Source organism: Lepisosteus platostomus, chromosome 22 (assembly GCF_059453375.1).
Source record: "Lepisosteus platostomus isolate fLepPlt1 chromosome 22, fLepPlt1.hap1, whole genome shotgun sequence".
In the NCBI taxonomy this organism is placed as follows: Eukaryota; Metazoa; Chordata; class Actinopteri; order Semionotiformes; family Lepisosteidae; genus Lepisosteus; species Lepisosteus platostomus.
The window spans coordinates 1,823,722-1,838,911 of record NC_142632.1 but is presented as its reverse complement, the minus strand read 5'-3'; the positions used below and the strand labels follow the sequence as shown (position 1 = coordinate 1,838,911).

The window sequence follows — 15,190 nt, the reverse complement described above, 5'->3', positions numbered from 1 at the left end:
CCATGAAAAAATGATATTTTTAAATTTGAAAAAAAAAAACATTATAGAACAACATCTCTTGGTCCACAGAGTGCAAAAATCCAACTTTGAAGAAAATCCATTGACTGATCCCCGAATCCTGAAGTTTCTTCGCATGATATCGGGCTTGCAACCACTTTCTGGAAAATTTTCAGCTCCATTGTAGAGATACTAGAATCAACTAATAGAGAATTAAAATAAAAAAGGGCATAAGAAGACATTACCAACAACGACCACAAGATGGAGATGTTGTCTAGACATTACCAACAACGACCACAAGATGGAGATATTGTCTAGACATTACCAACAACGACCACAAGATGGAGATATTTTCCAAAGAGGCAAGAAGGGCAAAGCTGCGATAAGGTAAAATCATTTTTTGAAAGAGATTGTTGTCAGAATGCACATCCGTATCCCAAACAGAATCTCTAGTAAAATATGATCATTTGTGAAACAGGCAAATGAGTGTCCGCTACAATATGATTGCTACATATCTGCATTTGTTGGTATTTAAGGAGTAAGAGTGCAGGGGGTTTAAACCTGCGATCCAGTGTGTTGAAGAATTTCACAACACTACCTCTAGCACATATGGAAATAAATCCTCATAATGATTATTGCCCTGGGCATGTACCAAAAAATCAGTGAGCATATACATATATCGCTGTGTTGAAGCTAGAGACACAGAATAAGTGCAAACACATCCTAAATACAGTGTTCCTGCACCTTGACCTCATCCAGAATGTATCGTTTTTTGAAAGCGATTGCTGTCAGAATGCACAACTGAATCCCAAACAGAATCTCTAGTCAAATATGATCATTTGTGAAACAGGCAAATGAGTCTCTCAGGTGCCCATTGCTCATTTTCAGACACATTTATGCAATACTTTCACCATGCGTTGAGCAATAGGGATTAAAGATACCAGAGGTAAGGTTTAAAAGTGATTCTGAGGTGCAACACATCAGCGAAACAGCTAGGCATCTGAAATGCGGGGTTTGAGAGCCCTTCAGGGAACACCGTACCCTAAAGGTACCAGAAGTCCACTAGTATAAGCATTAAGTCACTGTCAGCCCTGCTGCAATGTAATTGCTACATATCTTCATTTCTTTGTCTTTTAAGGAGTAAGAGTGCAGGGGGTCTAAATCTGCGATCCAGTGTGTTGAAGTATTTCACAACACTACCTGTAGCCCGTCTGGAAATAAATCCTCATTCTGATTATTGACCTGGGCATGTACCAATAAATCACTGAGTATATATATATATCACTGTGTTGAAGCTAGAGACCTGTATGTAATAATATGATGCTAAAATGTTATTTTCACATGTAAGAAAACCGGCTCAGGGACGCCAAATATGTAATGTTGCCATAGCAAAATTAAATGTAGTGGCTCTCTGAAGGCACCAGTTCTGTAGGGTTTGGGCATTTACTGAGACAATTATTAATTGTAGCAGTAAATCACAAAGTTGATTCTTTTGATAGCTTTAGAATCCAACCATGTGATACAACTCAAACAACGCGCACACACAGGTACTAATACACGAGGATACATTTATTAATACATAAAATATGCATGTAAACCTAACAGATCTTATCAAGAGGGTTATCAGAATACAAAAGATATATATTCAGTCAGTTACGAAGTGTTACACATATCAAGAGGACATACGTTCAGTATATCATTCATTAAGACCGTTTCGTTAATGAACTTGGTTATAACTTCTACATTAGATACTCAAACAAGTACATAACTCTTAGGAATTAAATTGATATCAACTGGTTGGGATAACAATTGAATTCTCGAGCTGTAATGCATTGAAGTTGAATACTCATCCAATCTTTGGGGATTCAGATCTTCCTGCGGGCACAAAGAAACAGTTGCAGGCTGTTGCTGTCCAATCCGCGCTCTCTGGCTCCGTGCCAGGCTGTGCTGTGCGGCTTGCGACGCTGCACTGCTGATGCTCACTGTTGGCTTTAACTAGCAAAGTTTGTGCACAGGAGAAAAGATGACTGTGGGTCCCAGCAAGTCAGGAAGAGGACCGGTTCGTTTCTGATGAAGAGCTAGTTCTGAATAGTGATTCAGCTGTCCACAGTTCTGACCTGTTCACAAGGCCTGCTGCTGGTGCTAACCTCGGGTGGATCCTCTGGTTATTCTCTGGCAACCTCCGCTCTAGACTCTTAGAACAAAGGAAAGTTCTGGCACTCGTACACACTGGCCGTTCCGTGGTTGTCCGGGCTGAGTCTCAGGATGGTCAGGAGGCACGCTGCGAGAATGTCCTGCCCTTGGGAGCCTTCTGCTCCTGGGCCGTCCTGCCCTGGAATTCTCCTTTGAATTCCCTTTAGAATTGTCCACAGAATCCTCTGAATCCTCCCTTCTGAATCTTACTGAATCTCACAGGCTCTCTGTGTTGCCTGTTTTTACCTGGAGGAACTTCAGCTCATTGATTGGCTGAAAGTTCCATGGGCATCAGAGTCCCACGTGGGTTACTCGGCCCTACCAGTCCCTGATTGATTGATCAAGGTGAGATATGAGTCACTTAGTCCTGACACTTAGTAATGCAGTCCAGATGTCCAACTGGCACTCCCTAGACAGATAGGCGCCAATGGATGACCATTGATCATGATAGCCAGGCTTAGCTAAGTGCATCCCCCTTTGGGAGCTGTCCTAGGACCTTAAATCACCCTGCAGAACAGTTTCTCTGTGGCTGCACCACAGAGATGAACAGAGAAATGGGGCCTCATTTGGGAAGGCTCAGAACACTTAATTCTGCCTTATTAATAAGCCTCGCCGCTACATATCCCCCCTTTTTGAAGGTCACGAGGTCCTGAGGCGTTGTTGCCTTCAAAACAAAACAGAGTTAAGTGATGTCCCTTGCCATTAGAACATTAATCTTAAATGTCCACATTACTCCTCGAGAATTCATACCGGAACCAGCGTTGGATACAAACAGGATGAATAACATCTGGAGTATGTATAAACACGGTTGGAGACATTATCTAAGTCTAGGAATTACACATCAGGAAGTTCACTGTCAATATCTGATACCTCTGTAGTACATATTTGGGGAGAAATCACTTCCTTTCTTTTGACATGCTACCTTTGACTCATTCATGCTACCCAGATTACATTTTGATGCAAGAGTACAGCATTCAGAGTACACTGTCAGTCATGATCCAGCTTCCCAGCAGCAGTGTTACAATAACAACAGTTCCTGTTCCCAGCCCCGCGATAAACCACAACACCTGTGTTGGGTATCTGCTTGGGTGGTTTGGAGGTTTGTTCCATTAAAGCAAACTAACTACCTGTACCTCTTCAGGGCTTACTGTTTCTTGGATTTCTATCCAATTCAATAGTGTGGCACCTGAAGGCATCCATGACCTCAAGTTTGGTCTTATGTTGTCTGGTTCCAGACCGTACAGTGTTAAGTTACCATGCTGTACTATGGCCTCCTCGGGAACTTGCAGGAAAACTGTTTGATTAGGTAGCTGCATTGTGGTAGCTGTATCATGCCTGTCACAAGTCATAGTGTCAGTTAAATGTGGTGTGCTGACCAGCCATTTACTTCCTACCTGCTCTTCATGGGGTTCATTAACCTCCCTCTGCTCGTTAGTAGCTTTACACCCTTCATTGGTGAATCGTTTAGACACAGCCAATGGATAGCTTTGGTAGCCATACCCATCTCAAGATTTGGAACCAAATTCAATCTTGGATTGCCTTCTGGGTGAGCTATGAGCGATGGGGTTAATGTCACATACTCCTCTACTGAGAAGAGTGGAATCAAGTGGGTTGGGAATCGTGCCGTGGTTAGACTAGCTACAGTGGCACTAAGCTCCCTTAATAGGTCTTGTGTCAACATTCTGGCCTGTTGCACACAAGCATAAACCCACTGTATAACACCAACAATCATGTCCACTGGTTGGGGAATAAGGTTTAACCCTGTTGCATAGGAAATTGCCTGTAGGGTTTTCCCTAAGCTTTCCAACTTTTGCTGCTGTCGATACAGTCTGTCACTACCCTCCGGCATCTCTGACCCCTGCCTTCTTGGGGCAGTCAGGGTGAGAGTGCCAGTAGCACACAAACCTACCAGAAAAAAGCAAACGTGCAACAGTGGCGGCAGCAATCAGTCCTCCCAAAAGTCTTTTCGGGTGGCTGATCCCAGTCATTTCCTTCTGAGTGACTGTCGCCTTTCTAAGCTGGCGCAGCGTGTACATGGTGTCTTTCTCAGTATGCCCTGTGGCATCTTGGGCACCAACATCCTGGAAATATGGGGAGATCTGACGCAGCTGCTGATGCTGCTCCTCCTTTTCCAGGGCATCTGCTTTTTCGATTTGTTCATGCCTGTGCTCTAGGAACCCTGCAGGGGGTGGTGCAGCGGTAGAGCATGCCTGACCCTCGGCTGAGTGGTCATCTGGAGCACCTGAGTGATCTGGGATTGTTACCCCATTCTCACTGTTCAGGTCCACCCTGCACACTTCCTGATTGAGGAATCCCTCTATCGGCATGTTTACAATCGTTCGCTGGGCGTGGGTGTAGGACACCTGCTCGCTCCCCCCTTCCCTTGCTAGGGGTTCAGGGAGCTGCCCCAGCACTGGGATAGCTAGTTCACTGTCTTTGAACTTACTATCACTCACCAGGCCCATGTCAGTGCAGGCGGGGATTCTGACACCCCTCTTTGCGATGTCCTGCACTGGCAGGCGGGTGACTTGACCATCCAGCTCCAGTCTGGCTGAACCACTGTTGGTCAGACTCAGACTGACAGACTGAGCTGGTGGCTGTAAGAAAACCGGCTCGGCTTTCATTCCCTGTCCCTTCTGGGGGACTGGGTGTGTTGGCAACCCTGCCGTTGAGGCAGGAACAATCAGGTCAGTCTCACTCACTACCTGGTAGTTGTGAGAAATAATGTTACCTGACTGCAGGTTCCCTGGGTCACAGCAGAGGGAATCGGCATCTGGGATCAGGTGTGTCCACAGCGCAGTAGTCTCAGCGTCCAGCTGGACCTCCTGTCTAACCTGTGAATGTTGCACCAGGGGCACCTGGCGGTGGCCCTGTGACAGCTGCTCAAGCAGATCCTTACTAATAGAGGACCTCTCAGGGCTAAGGGTGAGGGCTACATCACCAACCTGCTCTCCTGCCATCTGGATCCCTTCCACCACTGCAGGGTGGTGTTCCTGACCCCTCTTGGGTGCCAGGGTGCACAGGGAAAGCTCCTTTTCATCGCCAGGTGGGGAGATCTGCTCCTCTTTAGGGATGTAAAAGGTGTGTGCTTTACCTGGTGGATCAGGCGGCTGCTTGGAGCACCGCTCCTGTGGCATGGAGGCTGTTGGGACCTTGGCCGGGACACGACTTCCCTGTATATCCGGGGAACAAGGAAATATTTTTATTTCTTGTCCAGAGGGAACAGAAGGAATCTCCACATAGGCTTCTGTGTTCGGTGGGCACTGTGTGAGCACAGTCTGCCTCTTGGCCCCCCTTTCCTTCTGTACAGAAGGCTTAGGAGCCTTGACCTGTTTCCACACTTTGCCTTTCTGGTGATCCACCAAAGGTTCCTCTCTGAGTCGCATGCCCTTTTCTTTTTCAACCCGTTTGAGCTTGCCGTGTGACATCAAACACCTTTCAACCTCAGTGTCAATCAGTGTCTCACAGTGTAAGACATCTCCCATGGCAGCCTTGAGGTAAAAGCTTCTTGCTTTTCCTCTGTGTTTTACTGCCTGCTCTGTGACTTCAGGGGTGGAGTCAGCACTCACTTGGGAGTGGCTGAATTCATCCAGGCAGGAACCCTTCTGCTCAATCAGATAGACTGAGGGAGGGAGAGGGGGCGGGTCTCCGCCTCCTCCAGTGGAGAGTATCAGCTCATTCACGCTTCCGGCAGCCTTGGGGAGCGGTTGTCCCTGTCCTAATAAAGCTTGTTCAAGCCTGGCCAGGCGGGTGGCTACTGAATCCTTTTGTTCAGCTTTATCTAGCCCTTTCCCTCCCCCGGTGTTCTCATGGCACTTAGGACGCTGGGTGTGGTCCTGTGTGCATGCTTTGGAACGGGGCTTAGCCAGCTCAGGAGCCTGTGCTCCTTCGAGCAGGGGGGAATTAACCCTGCTGGCTCTGACGGCAAACACAGTCACTTTAACAGCTTTTTGCTCAGAGCGACTTTGGACATCATACTCCCAGGCTTTCTGCACGAATCTCTTAATATCAGTCATTTTCATGGTCTGTGCATCTGTATGCATTAAGATCATCTTTCTGACTGACGGGTGGAGATTCGCAATGAATAAACCCTTGAAATGTGTGTTCTCTTCGCAACCCTCATCATTTCGCCCTGCAAAATAAGTTCGTCTAAGTCTCTCGTAATATTCGCGAGGGGACTCTGCTCTCTTGTGCTTAATGTTAAGAGCGGCGGCTATCGCAGCAGTCGGGTCAATAAACGCACTGTATTCTTCGATAAGTGCTTGACAAAGCTGCTCAAAATCATTACAGACTTCTTTCATCTGCCTAGCCATCCACTCATGTACAGCTCTGCTGGTAGTTTTCCTGACCAGAAACACTTTCTCCTGTTCTGTGGCGTTTGGCAGATACTGCAGGGTATACCTGAGGTCCTGAATATAACTCTCGATATTATTCTTTGACACTGCGGGGTCAAATCTCTCTATGTCCTTCGCTAGCTCTCTCAGAGAATGGAGATTTATCCTTCTAGCTTCTCCGCTGACGGAGATATGGAAGAGATCGTGGTCAGACCTGTCGCTGCTAGAGAGAGTGCTTAATAGCGACTCGAATTCAGACCTTTTAGCAACCATCGTTAAACTTAAAGAGTATTACTTTTAAGTACGAAATCACAGTTTTACCATGAAAACCACAAGATCAAGTATGCAATCAACCCGGTAGATCGCAAAAGATCACAAAACAATCAAGCACTGCTTAAAGAGCAAGGGGAACTTTTTTTTCTTTCGGCTTTCAGCACACCGTATTGTTGTGTATGAAACCCGCGGCGTTTTATATTGAATTATTCCGCTTGGTTGACTCATTTCAGTCTTGCCACGCCCACCCAGGGACGCCAAATAATGTAAGAAAACCGGCTCAGGGACGCCAAATATGTAATGTTGCCATAGCAAAATTAAATGTAGTGGCTCTCTGAAGGCACCAGTTCTGTAGGGTTTGGGCATTTACTGAGACAATTATTAATTGTAGCAGTAAATCACAAAGTTGATTCTTTTGATGGCTTTAGAATCAAACCATGCGACATAACTCAAACAACGCGCACACACAGGTACTAATACACGAGGATACATTTATTAATACATAAAATATGCATGTAAACCTAACAGATCTTATCAAGAGGGTTATCAGAATACAAAAGATATATATTCAGTCAGTTACGAAGTATTACACATATCAAGAGGACATACGTTCAGTATATCATTCATTAAGACCGTTTCGTTAATGAACTTGGTTATAACTTCTACATTAGATACTCAAACAAGTACATAACTCTTAGGAATTAAATTGATATCAACTGGTTGGGATAACAATTGAATTCTCGAGCTGTAATGCATTGAAGTTGAATACTCATCCAATCTTTGGGGATTCAGATCTTCCTGCGGGTACAAAGAAACAGTTGCAGGCTGTTGCTGTCCAATCCGCGCTCTCTGGCTCCGTGCCAGGCTGTGCTGTGCGGCTTGCGACGCTGCGCTGCTGATGCTCACTGACCGGCTAGTTAGTGTTGGCTTTAACTAGCAAAGTTTGTGCACATGAGAAAAGATGACTGTGGGTCCGAGCAAGTCAGGAAGAGGACCGGTTCGTTTCTGATGAAGAGCTAGTTCTGAATAGTGATTCAGCTGTCCACAGTTCCGACCTGTTCACAAGGCCTGCTGCTGGTGCTAACCTCGGGTGGATCCTCTGGTTATTCTCTGGCAACCTCCGCTCTAGACTCTTAGAACAAAGGAAAGTTCTGGCACTCGGACACACTGGCCGTTCCGTGGTTGTCCGGGCTGAGTCTCAGGATGGTCAGGAGGCGCGCTGCGAGAATGTCCTGCCCTTGGGAGCCTTCTGCTCCTGGGCCGTCCTGCCCTGGAATTCTCCTTTGAATTCCCTTTAGAATTGTCCACAGAATCCTCTGAATCCTCCCTTCTGAATCTTACTGAATCTCACAGGCTCTCTGTGTTGCCTGTTTTTACCTGGAGGAACTTCAGCTCATTGATTGGCTGAAAGTTCCATGGGCATCAGAGTCCCACGTGGGTTACTCGGCCCTACCAGTCCCTGATTGATTGATCAAGGTGAGATATGAGTCACTTAGTCCTGACACTTAGTAATGCAGTCCAGATGTCCAACTGGCACTCCCTAGACAGATAGGCGCCAATGGATGACCATTGATCATGATAGAAAGGCTTAGCTAAGTGCATCCCCCTTTGGGAGCTGTCCTAGGACCTTAAATCACCCTGCATGAATAGTCTCTCTGTGGCTGCACCACAGAGATGAACAGAGAAATGGGGCCTCATTTGGAAAGGCTCAGAACACTTAATTCTGCCTTATTAATAAGCCTCGCCGCTACACACATATATTAATGTAATAAATGATTGCTTATGCTTTATAAATAAATCTAATTAAAATAAAAGCTTAAGTTTTGTATTTATCTTGTACCATAGAACATGATTTTCTTTGTATTTCAAGCCCACAAAGTGTCCAAATGTTCTATGATCATTTCTTTCATCATTAGGGACTAAATATACCAAACGTATGATGCTAAAATCCTGAAAAAAGGATAGGCTCCATTTCGTCAGTAGATTGGAGTCCAAAACTGATTTGGGTCAATATACATTACCTTTGAAGATAAGGTACAGTCTACTGTAGGGAACCATCAACTTAGAAAGCATTGGCCTTCCCTGGGGGTCAGGTAGGTGCAAAAGATAAACCTTTATCCTATCTTTATCTTAAGATAAGTGTCCAAGCAGTATTTTTCCAAGTTTCACCAAGCTCATCATGTTGCCATAGTAGACAAAGTTCTATAAAATGTTAAATAACTTTAGAAAAAAGCATCTTGGTCTTTCAGTACTGTACAAGGTGAATTAAACTGTCCCTGGTAATAAAAAGTAATTAGAAGCATCCCAGAAACTTTATCTCTAGAAACATTAGCTGTTTTATATCATGTAATTTAGTGTGATGTTGTCAGAATTCAAGGACATTATCACACACAGAAATTGGTTCAGTTAAATCTAAAAAACACAGCTAAACATGGGTTTAAATGTAAAATAGAAGTCTTACCTCTTGTCAAAAGATTTAATTCAAGAAGTGATGTAATAAATGATTGCTTATGCTTTATAAACAAATCTAATTAAAATAAAAGCTTAAGTTTTGTATTTATCTTGTACCATATAACATGGTTTTCTTTGTATTTCAATCCCACAAAGTGTCCAAATGACGCACTACATGATATAAGGAAGATTATCACATGCATATCGGTATTATCTTTCTTACGAAAATGCATTCCTTTCATTACCTTTTACTTTTTAAAATGAACTCAAATTGTGTATAATGTAATAATTTAAGTAGAATAGATTCTAACAATATAATGATCCAGTGTGTTGCACTACTTCACTGCTTCACTGCTCTATGCCGTCTGGAAATAAATCCTCAGACTGCTCACTGCCCTGGGCTTGTACCAATAAATTACAGGAGCACGTCTATATATCACTGCGTTGAAGCAGAAGACACACAATCACTGCAAACACATCCTAAATACAGTGTTCCAGCACCTTTGACCTCATCCAGAACGTATCATTTATTGAAAGGGATTGCTGTCAGAATGCACATCTGAATCCCAAACAGAATCTCTAGTAAAATACGATCATTTGTGAAACAGGCAAATGACTGTCTCAGGGGCCCATTCCTCATTGTCAGACATATGTATGCAATGCTTTCACCGTGCATTGAGCAATAGGGATTAAAAACACCGCAGGTAAGGTTAGATGTCATGTTCTATGATCATTTCTTTCAGCATTAGGAACTAAATATACTAAACGTATGATACTAAAATGTTATTTTCACATATATTAATGTAATAAATGATTGCTTATGCTTTATAAATAAATCTAATTAAAATAAAAGCTTAAGTTTTGTATTTATCTTGTACCATAGAACAAGATTTTCTTTGTATTTCAAGCCCACAAAGTGTCCTTTGATCTCTATTCTGTGGTAATCCACAATGACCCCGTTCTTCAGGTGATTCATCATGTCCTCCCTCGTCTGTTGAGAGGCCATCCCGATCTCTTCTGCCGTGGCATGCTTCATACACGCTCTCTTGAAGTGAGCAGGAAGCTGATCAAAAGTATTCAGGCACATCTTGCTCACCAGGGGAATCCTCGTGGGTTTCCTTTGAAAATAAATAATACCATCTGTGTATAGAAACAAGCTAAGACTGATTTCTTAAATTATCCTTAAAATTCTCTCTCATAGTTTGAGCATAATGATTTTATTGCATTTATATAAGAATTGCTCATTGCTCCAAAATAAATAATGGTTTCATAAAAAAGTGAACACTTACTTGGTCTCAGTCACAGACTTTCCAATAGAAGCCATTGTGGAGTTCAGCAACTGCAGGTCCTAGAAGTGGGGAAGGAATTTTAAAAGAGAAATTGAATTACAATACAGAAGGAATGGCTGAGGGTTCACTGAAATATATAAATATACAAATTCCAAAGACTGAGTCCATATAGAAACAACTAATTTTCATTTTCAGTATAAGAAAAAAAAAACATTATCTTCCAAAGCATCATAAAATTGTCCCTTCTTCCAGACTCTACTTCTCTCTTGTAGTAGTACAGCAGACCTTTCCAGGTGAGCAGATCACAGAGTCCGAAATAAGCTTCCTCCATCAAACAAAGTACCTGAACATGACTCTGTCTTCATAAAAGCGCCCCTGTAATAAAGAGATTAAATCCAAAATCAAGAGGGCAGTTGCCTACTGAAATACAAGAAGTCATCAATTCTAACCTAGCAACACATTAAAGGCTGCATCTATACAAGTGCGATTCTAGAAATGCTCACCAGATTACGTTTTAAGAAGGAACTGCGCCTCAGGTTCCGCTGAGATCTTAACTCGGATGGCAGGATTCAGAGTCCGGAGTGCGGACTGATGGCGAACGGAGGGTCCACATACTGTGGATCCCTCAGTGATCTTCCGCGTATTCAAACCGCCAGCGTGTGACTCCCCTGTCCCTGTGACCTCATTGGTCTGCTCTCTCCTCTGTGCAGCCGAGCCCGACTCACGGTAAAGTGAAAAAAAAGATGCCCTCAACATGAGATTTACTCTGGAGCGAGGATAGATGTTACCTTTTTATCATTGAACAGGATGTATGTGATGTGGCGACTAGGTTCAATTTTGTATCCTCTTTAAAAGATTAAGGACTGGGGTGAGTGTGATTTACCACCCTTTCAGCTAAGAACCCGACTTGCGCATCGTTTAAGCTGCATAGACTCGGTCGTTTAACTCTTCTCCGTTAGCAGGGTTAAGGTTAAAGAAAAAAACATTGCTGACTTCTTTTTTTTTTGCCAGCCGCTAGCGCTGATTAGCAAGGCTTGTATTTCATGTTTTGCAAGTTGCATCCATTTTAAGAAAAACAAGTCGCGTTAAAGACAGGAAATGAATACTTGCATTTAATTAAGTCTAGCCGTAGGCGGTTGTCTGTAAGGACCAGTTCTGTTCGAGAAGACACAACAAAGAAGGCACCACTGGGATTCGAACCCAGGATCTTCTGTTTACTAGGCAGGCGCTTTAACCAACTAAGCCACGGCGCCCCAGGAGTGCTGTCCTTTTGCAGCCACTTGGACACACCACTCAGACACATCTGCATTCGGTGTGTGCTCCGCCTGCTTGCTGAGCAAGTTGCCACCTTTACATACAATAGCAACATCGACACCAAGAGAAAGGATGACAAATGGCTCTTATCTGGAACTTTTCATGTCCAAGGAGCTCAATGTGCTTTCTGTGTACAACAGGGCCACTGAACTCCACACTGGCCACTGAACCACAGCAGTGGCTTGCTGGCTTGACATCTCCCAAGGAAAATGTTGAAATCACATGTGGAACAGGAAAATGACCCTCGAGTACGAGGGAAAAAAAAGAAAAGGATCATCTGGAGCGCGCCAACCCATGTCCGGACAGCCCAGTTTCGTCGACAAGGTGGCTGAGTGGTTAAGGTGATGGACTGCTAATTCATTGTGCTCTGCAGTCATGGGTTCAAATCCCATTCTCGTCGCTCTCCATGTCCGACACATGTGCTTGTTTGACGTCGGCCCTCCTGTTGCTTGCTCCGGTGCTAGAGCCGTACATTTTCTAGCGGTGGCTGAACATGGTATAGTAGGCCAACGTCGGTATCGAGCAGTGACAGTAACAGTACTTACTGCGCCCCATAAGAAATCGTTTGTCCCTTCGTAAAGCAAACCTTTGCATTCGTAAAGCAAACCTTTGACAGTTTGAAAAGAGGAATTTATTCTGCTTCCTGTGCATGCAGTAGTTACAAAGTTGAACGTCTTTACACGATCTGCTGCAGTTTTCAGTGGGCGGGCTTTGTCAGATGGCTTGAAAAAACGCACTGTGTTTCGGCTGAACTCCACACTCATGAGCAGTGTCCTGCATGTTTTCTGTGTATAGCTGTCTTTTAACGCATACAGAATTCATTTGAAATCATTGATTTCTCCAATTAACAAGGGTCCCTTTTTGAACCTGCGAGAAGCATTCTTTCAATGTAACAGATTTACTCCGGGGAAAGCCAGCATGACATTGAGAGTAGCTCAAGCTTTCAGCACCCATATCGGACTGCGTGTATGCAGACACCACTCAGAATCCCCTGTAAGATTCTCCCTCAATTCCGTTTTTCAGTGCTTTAGCTCTTTCAAAAGGCTTCGCTTTGCTAGTCACAATCCAAGGCTCATGATAGCATTTGAAAACATTAACCACTGCGTTGGCCGGGAATCGAACCCGGGTCAACTGCTTGGAAGGCAGCTATGCTCACCACTATACCACCAACACATGTCCACAGGAAGCCTGCAGGACACCACCAGAGAATGCTTTTTTTTTATTTTTTTTATTAAACAGAATTTACAAATACAAATACAACAAGAGGATCAGAGTCATGTACAAGAGAAAAAAAACGCAGCAGAAAAAAGCATTTAACTACCAGAGGTAATTAAGTAATTATGTGATCAAATTGTATATTTTACACGTATCATATTTTCCTTGCTTTAATATTTCTCAATTATTTATAAACTTTAGTTTCAACATGCATGCGTTTCCTGTAAAAAATAAAACTCAGCACACAGTTTTTCTTTTAACAACATTTCGAGTACCTCTGGCATTCATGAAAAAGACATACACAAAAGCAAATAACTAACTCTAAGACTGTCTAAACTATTGAGTTTTTCAAAGAACCAGAACTATAACAGTCCTTAACACTTAACTACACCATTCCAAACTAACACTAAAGAAACACTAGTATATACTGGTATAACAAATAAAACCAAACATAATCATTAACTGAGCAGTCACTGGGAGCAAATCTCCTTCCCGTCCACAAAGGCCCTCGCTCCCACAAAGTAGGCTCTCCTCCCCTCTCTTCTGGCAGCTTCAACCTGGGGCCACAGCTGGTTCCTGGTACTCCTGTCCGCAGCAGACAGGTCCTCTGCAAACCTCAGTTTGTTCCCATTCAAATACTCATTCCCCCTCGCCGCTCGCCACAGCATGTCCCTCGCCGTCCTCTTGGTGAACTGTATTATAATCGATCTGGGGCGCACTTGCCCAGACATGTTCGCTCTCCCGAGCTTGTGAACAAAGTCAATGGCCGATATTACGTCCTCCTGGTCCGGCAGGTCCTTTTACAGATACCCTTCACTGTTGCAACAAGGTCCTTATCACGTTCCTCTTTAACTCCAAATAATTTTAAATTCCATCATCGACGGTATCTATCTACATCGTTCACTTTCAATTCAAGTTCTTTAATATGCTTTTCTTGTTTGGTATTTACTTGTTTAAGAACTTTTACTTCACTCTTTAAGTCTTCAACCTCTTTAAACACACAGTCCATGGACTTTTTAAGACTTTCGATTGCGACTGTATTAGATCAAATCATTTCCTTCAGCTCACCCATGCTCTGTGCCATCATGTTGAAGATGTTGGTCTGGAGCTCCTCCAGCGTCAGGTCGCCCCTTCCTCTCTTGGCTGCCGGGGTTTTCACAGGTGTGCTGGGCAGGGACTCTGGCTCTTCCTCTGGCAGCTGAGTCTCACTTGGGCTGCGAGCGCTCGCGTACGAGCGCATCTCCAGCACTCTTTCCACGTCCCCTCCAGCTGCTTCACTTTTCCCTTTAGTTGCCATCAATTTTCTTGTAGTGCTATACATATACGATTGAGGTATCTTAGAGTTCTCCTTCGAAGACCCAGCACTCTCTTTTCTTTTCCCAGTGTTACTCATATCGAAATTCTTAAACCTAAAAAAAATCGTTTTTTTTTCTTTCAATTATAACTGAAGTTTAAACAAGTAGTGTTAAGTCCTTATTTTTCTGTAGTCAAAAAAAGCAAAAATTAACATTCAGGTCATGAAAAACTCAAAAAAAATCCTCAACCACTAAACTTTACCTCCCACCTGAGCGCCATCTTGAACGCCCCTACCACCAGAGAATGCTCAAGATTTCGGAAGCTGTCTCCGGGACGTGCTGATTCCACACATCCTGAATAAATCATGATATTGTTAGTTGCTGTAGCTAGACGTTCAAATGAGTTTCATGGCCAGATGGACTGTTTCCTCCAGCGGTATAGTATTGCAGTGAGACAGCACGATGCCTGCAAGACTACGTCACGCTAAACGCCACAGATTGTGTTTGTCCGTTCGTGTCAGTCATCCTGCAGCCACGGGAAGTGGGACACAAACATGCCGCAATGCTTTCAAGACGTTAGGATTTGTTTGTGCAACATCCGAGAAGAGTACTTGTGGCTTGAATGTGAACTGTACGTGCCCACCCCCTTTCCTCTGTAGTGCATGAGTTCCTCCCGGCATGCCCTTCGTCATTGTTCTGTCATCTTGTATTTAAAGGGTTGTATTTCTGCTGCTGAAAAGAATCAACGGGTTTCTTTGTTCCCAACGGAGCCCTTGTCTGTCATGAAATTCTTCAAAACCTCAAGCTAGAAGAAGACGACAAATATGAA

At 43.8% G+C, this 15,190-nt stretch overlaps 1 non-coding gene and 1 pseudogene across 2 annotated transcripts in view; both read right to left on the bottom strand.

The window, feature by feature from the left end:
- The window catches only part of LOC148642866 (uncharacterized), a 137,561-nt pseudogene that overhangs the window by 76,259 nt on the left and 46,112 nt on the right, over positions 1–15,190 (bottom strand). The window lies entirely within an intron of this gene.
- On the bottom strand, positions 12,953–13,024 carry trnag-ucc (transfer RNA glycine (anticodon UCC)). Its single transcript has one exon. It is a non-coding gene; the product is annotated as a tRNA-Gly (tRNA).